This window comes from Acanthisitta chloris, unplaced genomic scaffold (genome assembly GCF_000695815.1).
Source record: "Acanthisitta chloris isolate BGI_N310 unplaced genomic scaffold, ASM69581v1 scaffold13055, whole genome shotgun sequence".
In the NCBI taxonomy this organism is placed as follows: domain Eukaryota; kingdom Metazoa; phylum Chordata; class Aves; order Passeriformes; family Acanthisittidae; genus Acanthisitta; species Acanthisitta chloris.
Window position 1 is genome coordinate 33,421 of NW_008672173.1, and position 6,985 is coordinate 40,405.

Below are 6,985 nucleotides of genomic sequence, written 5' to 3' on the forward strand. Positions count from 1 at the left end.
GTGCTTTTAAAGGGCAGGGGGGAAGAAACGAGTTGGGTCAAAGCCCAGTGTTTTACAAGAGAAACATAATGGCAGAGCACATGATTAGTCTTCCAAATCAGAAATGTTCCACAGACACAGCTTCATACTGTAACTGATTATGGCTGCATAACAGGAATCTCATTCTTTTCTTATTGCATGAAATAAGATAATTGATTAGAGCAAATGTTGAGTGAATGTGAGCAGAACTAAGGAGTTGAGCTTTTATTCTGTACAGTTGTCATGTGCTCATCAATGGCTGGGGGAGGAAAATAAACTTGTTTCATGAAAACCAGAGCTATTTTGTAAGCAAGATGTGTGTAATATCTGCCTCCCTACTCCAGACATAACTGTTGATCCTTTATCATTCTAAATTCAGAAAGAGGAGGGAGTGGAATTAAATTTTGTCATGCTTGATGTAAGCCTAGTGGTTTTTGAAGCTCCAAACCGAATTGGGGAAGTACATTTAAAAGCATATGCCAGTGGTCTTTTGCACGAGGAGCAGAAAATTGTCAAAGCCTTTGTCCAACTGAGGCTGGCATGTTTATCTGCAGAAGTTAGCATGGGCCTGCTGCACTCCCAGCCCCACCAGTGTCTCTCTGGACCCCAGCTGCACCACAGGGACCACGCAGTGTTTGGGCAGGACTTCTTTCCATGCAGCTTTGCCCCTGCCAAACATGGGAACCTCTCATGGGTCAGGCTGTTCCTTCTAGGTGGCTTTCTGGCAGCAGTTATGTCCCAGCCTGGTGTCTTGTGCCTGTGCTCTCTGGGAAACTGAGAAGCTCCATCCAGCACAGCAGTGTCCGATCCATCCTTTCTGTGGGAATGTCACCAAGTGGGTGGCCAGCTCAGCACACTGAAGCAGCTCTGAGCTGGCTGGTGGAGCTGGCTGTCCCTCATTTGCAATACTATAACCATTGCTAATGTTGCAGGCTAGCAGCCAGTGTTCTGCGTTGGGCCCATACGCCCTGGCTCGTTTCCGTTGTGAAAGCCACAGACAGCCCCTGATCCCAGAAGGGAACTGTCCAAGACATCTGGGAGGTGCTGGAGAAGGGTGTTACAGTGACTGCCTCACTGAGATGTGCAATAGTGAGGGTGAGGTGAGCTCACAGTTTTACAAGCTGCATGTCTGCACAGAGCTCTGTCGCTGCACCCGCGATGGCTTTTCAATGTTGGGAATCTCAGCAGGTGGGAGGGCAACAGGCAAAGCTTTTTGGTGCAAGTGTTAATCCAGTATGAAAAATGCACTACAGTTACCCATCTGGAAACCCTACAGTTCCCCTCAGATGGAAGTGTAGATTTTAATTATCTCTGCATGACAGACGTGAAATGGGAATACAGCGATTGCCATACGTTGCACAACTGACTGCAGTGCCCACAGAGAGTGAGAAAACTGCAGCTCACATTTTAGATCTCCCAAGGGGTTAGGCAGCTCATCGTTTGCAGGCTATATCTCTCCACAATGCCTACACAACTGTAACCAAGCGAGCTGGCAGTGTGGGAAGCAATCTGTAACACAGATGGTAAGTATTAGCCCCCCCTGTTTATTGGTGTGTCATGCATGGGGATTAGGATGACAATAAGGCAGATTTGCATTGCAGCAGAGAACAGGCATATTTGTGTGCACTAAATATATTTCTCTACACAAGATCTTCTGACTCTTTGGGTGTCCCAATTCTCCTGTGAATTCACTGTCCTTTGAGTGTAAAGACCAGACTAGGCTGGGACTAAGGGCTTGAGCTGCAGTGGCATGTGTTGTGAGGCTTTTAGGGATCATTTCTTTTTCATACCATTTGACATCTAAGTGCTCCACAAACGGGACACTAGTTCTGTCCTGGGTAAGTACCATTGCTTGCTAAAAGTAGGGGATGAGAATTGAGAGAAAGATTAAACAGACTCTTTAGAGCCCCTGACCCCTCCCCAGCTAACTGTGGTGCCAGCAGCCTTGCAGGGGCTGCTGTAGCAATGAAATTCAAGCTTTGCTGTAGTGCTGTGCTCAGGATTAACTGTGATTCCTGATGAGTGGGACACTTCATACAAGTCTGGCATATTTATTGCAAGGCATTTTCTTTCATAGCTCCAAACCAATTATCTGGTATTTACAGCCTGCTCAGAGCTGTATGCAGTACTCAAGGTTGCTATTGCCCAACTTCATGCTAGAGTGAGCCACGGTGAGCATTGAAATTTGCTTTTCCCCTTTGCTGTAACCATTGTCTTTGGCAAAGGAAATGTTGTCTGCTGATGGTGGTGACTTCTGAGCAATTTTTAAACAATTGAACATCTTTTGAGCTTGGATTTTCTTTTTAAAGAAGAGCTAGAAGTGGGACTTTTCACTAGTGGTTCCAAATTATGGACTACTTTTGGCCTGCTCCTGCTACCTGTAGCTACTGGGTCATTGCTGGGGATCTGAGCATGAGCACAAAAAGCTGGAGAGCTAGTGACAGAGAGGTCAAAGCAGTTTTAGTGTGCTCTCTGGGTGACTGCTGGGTTCTGCTCAGCTGGGCACGAGCACTGACCTCTGGGTTTGTCCTTGCTGGGCTTCGATACTGCAAAGGTGATTTTCCAAAGAGCAGAATCCTGAGACAGCCTGGCTGCAGCTCCCAAGGGGCACAGCTCCCTGTGCTTGCAGGTCAGTGTTGCTACTGCACAAGAGTGTTTATGTAAAGGTGATGCTTGGGACTGCTTCCATCCCTGGGCTGTCACGGTGTTTGCAATTCAAATCATTCTTGATTTGGCAGGTGAGTATGGAATAGGCTGAGTAAAAGCACTGGGCACTGCCAGGAGGTTGCTGTGGGAAACATGGCCTGGCACACACAACACCTCTGACCGCCTGGTGACCTTGAAACTGAGCCTGGTGCAAGGGCAGGCAGGGGAGGGAGGAGGCAGTGAGACAGCAGTGGGACATCAATGGGAAGGCAATGGGACAAACAGGGAGGCAGTGGAACATCAATGGGAAGGCAGTGGGACATAAACAAGGAGGCAGTGGGACATCAGTGAGACAGCAGTGGGACAGCAGCAGGAGGCAATTCAGCCATCACTGCCAGCCCAGGGACAAGTGTAGCCCCAGGCAGACAGTAGAAGAGATGCACTCCAAGAGGGGCAGGAGATGGCTGGCAGCAAGCAAGAGCTTTGCTGTACTCATATTTTAGAAAACGTGTAAGATTCCACCCACTGCCGAGCCACACTCCCAGCCTGTTCAGAGATGTACCCATGTTTCCTAACTTTTTCTTGCAGCACAGATTGGAAGGGCCAAAACTGAACCTGAAACCATTTTCTTCTGTACCCCTAAATTACATCACCTGTATTCAGAAAAGCAAGGCACAAACTTAACTTGTGATTTTGCATGGAAACTTGGATGAATTAGGAGGCTGGGGTCATGACAAGGTTAGTGTTGGAAAATGAAAGCAGGAAAACTCAATGCTTGCTGCTTTGGCTGGTAACAGGGTAGCTGGTTCCACTGTCCTGCAACAGGAGAAAGCCTGGGACAGCACCACATACCTGGGAAGCAGTTTGCAGAGTGAGCATGTTGGGAAGAGGCAGTCTCAAGGCAGGACATAGTGGACTAGGATAAGGATGAGGTGCCTGCTACATCCCTCTTGAGAGCATAACAAAGCAAACTTAGAAATCTGAGTGCTTTGCACCACCCCTCCAGCTGTAGGCAGCCACAGGATGTGGAGCTGTAGTGCTGGACTAGGACAGGACAGTCCAGAGAAGTCACCAGCCCAGATTTCAAGACTGATGCTCTGGAAGTTACCTCCTGCCCCATTCACATCAAACACCGTGTTTTACTCTATAACCCAAGCAAAACGTCTCAAGAGGATTCAGCTGGTGCCTTTGTGTAACAGAGTACAGAACACGACCCACAAACCCACCACAAAACCTCATTTTCTACACCACGTTGGAAATGCAGAGACACCCACACTGCAGGTGGAGGGGTGGGGAGCACTTCCAAAGACAGCAAAGACACACACAGGTTTGCAGCAAGGACCTGGAGCCTCCGGTGAATGAAATACAGAACGGATAACGTCTTACCTTGTCAGAGGACTTGCCTCTCCAAGCCTGGCCCTACAGGAATGGCTGCAGTCCTGTGAGCATGCCATGAGCACAGACTCAGCACAGAGTCCAGCTGAAAGCCCTGCCTGCCCCAGGGGCCCAGGGATGTTGCAGCAATTGGGCTAACCCTGATCAGCTGTGAGCACTTAGGGCCCAGGGCCACACTACTTCCCAGGAAGATGTGATGCTGAGAGGAGGACACAGCCCTACCTGTTTTTAAATACACATCTGTGGCCACAAAACCTTGTTAGGCTCCTCAATGACTGGAAAATATTCTGAAATTCATAGGTTATCATGCCATATTTGCACAAGTTAATTTAAATTTGCTTTCAATTAACTGTTTAGTCTAATAGAGGTAGATATTGGAGATGCAGGAGATTCCAGTGCACAAACAGCACACAACTCACTCATTTCTATAGTTGTTAGTACATCAGTAGTCCTTTTTTATGTTTTAAAAAAAGCAGACTTTTGCCAGAGGAGCTGAAGCTGGACTGAGCAGGAGAGCAGGGACAGCTTGGAAAGAAAGGTGGATAGTTGCACTTGAGAAGCTCTTTCAGCAGGTCAAAAGAGGTGATTCTTTCCCTCTACTCTGCTCTCAGGGCAGGAAGGGTTGGGATCTGTAAGGTCCAGTCCAACCCTTAAATTCTATGATTCTATGAAACTGGGACTAATTCCCCTTACATCAGTTATTTACAAGTGGCAATAGAGGACACAAAATGAACAGACAAACACCAAACTTTGTAAAATAGATATATTTTAAAATTTGAACCAAATACAATTTGCATTTATTGCATGAATCACATGCAGGTGAATACTATAAAAATACTTGTGCAGCATTTATATATAATTTATAAAACCTTTCTAGCATAAAATAGCTGTGAATCAGAACACAAATTTTACACATAAAGCTGCATGAATGTCCCTGTCAAACTGTGCCTTTCTTGTGACTGATTCCACCCCCACCTTAAACAGCTTGCTCCCAAGTTTTTTCCCAGTTTTGATCCCAACCACTGTGACGTGGTCCTTCCACAGGGCTCCAGCTCTGTGCTGCAGCTCTGGATCGTGCAGCACTCTGAACACAAGGGCTTTTAAAGGTGCTTTAAAGCCTGATGGCAGCACTTCTGTGGTGTGTGGGAGGGAGAGAGACAGAGAATGGAACCCCATGGCTTTGGTGGGTTGAACCCAGTGCTCATCCAAGGGCAGGTGTGAGTGTGTGCCCTGCTGAAAGGCTCATTGGAGCTGTTTGCATGCACAAGTAAAGTCCACACAACCTGACATAGAACAGTTTATCCACAGCCTGGGCAAATCTGGTTATAATTTCCTCCTGTGTTCCTTCTGGAGACTGCCAACCTGGGTTGGGTTTAAAGTGGCACAGCTCTTTCGTGCTCACACCTCCTGCTCCTCAGACAGAGCTCCCAGCTATGGTTTTGGAACTCGATTATATTTATCTGAGCAGTCAGCTGATGGCAAAGCACCTCCTTTACATTCTTCAGGTTCATTTTTCTTGCAGCCAGGAAGACAATTGTACATGATTAAAAATCTGGCTCTCACTGTACATTCTACCAGGAAAGGCACAGGGCCATGCTTGAAGCTCTGCAGCAATAGCATGGTACATTTTTCTAGCCAAGCAGACCACATTCACTGCTGTATTTCTCAACAGCTCATTGGTTCAACAGCTGATACATCATTTTTTAAATAAGCAGCCTGAGTTATAGAGATAAGCCTCCTACAAACATTCCTCACCTGCCATTCTACAAGTGCGCACACAGTATTGCAGGTTGCATGGAAGACCAACTGTAATGCTGTGCATCATCATCAGAAAAAAATGGCATCTTATCATTGCCAGATGTGGTAGTCACCAGAGCCACTACTCAGATCCTTCCACAACACAGTTTATAGACACTATTTGTCACCCCTGCACTACAGGAAGAACTTTTACTCCTCTCTTAAACAGGGGAGATAAATCAGAGATGAACAGTTTGAACACAACCCTGAATGTTATGGTAACAACTCTTCACAGTTGTATGTAGGCAAAGGATCTTTTTGGGGCAGGTTTTCTTATTAATATCCAAGATAAATCTGTTACAAATCACATAAAATATTTCATGTTACATTTTCCTTCTCTTTTACTGGGTTTTTTTGAATTGTAATGGGTAAAACCAGCCACACAGAACTAGCCAGGTCTGGCAGTACCATCAGAAGAGACTACAAGCTCTGGCCAAGGACAATACTTCACTCTTGGCTGGTTGTCTCTTCCCACACCATACCAGACACTTGCTCCTCCATACCCCAAACCTGAGCCACTCCTTGGCTTGCTCCAGTGTTTCAGCAGGGGCAGTCCCACAGCCAGGCAGGCAAAGGCACATCCATGCTCCCTGGCAGCCCAGACCCCACAGCAAACCAGCCCCTGCTGCTGCTCTCACAGGGATTTCAGCTTTGTGCTTGTCATCTTTAGCTGCCTGAGCCAAGGGTCTCAAGTTATGGGGTGCAGTGGGGTCAGCAATTTCTAACCCATAGTGCAGGCCACGGCAAGACAGGCTGTGCCCCTGCAGCCCACGGAGGACCTCATGCCAGAGCAGGGAGATGCCCTAAGGAGGCTATGACCCCATGGGAAGCCCATGCTGGAGCAGATTCCTGTGGCTCCATGGAGAGAGGAGTCCAAGCCTGAGCAGGCTGTTCCTGAGGGCCTGCACTCCAGGGAAGGGTCCCATGCTGGAACAGTTCATGAAGAACTGTAGCCTGTGGGAAAGACTCACTTTGGAGAAGGAGTGCTGTATTTGTGGGAAGGACCCTACGCTGGAGCAGCAGAGAACTGTGAGGAGTTCTACCCCTGAGGAAGAAGGAGCAGCAGAAACGTGTTATGAACTGACCATAAAACCCATTCCCTGTCCCTTTGTGATGGTGGGTGAGAGGA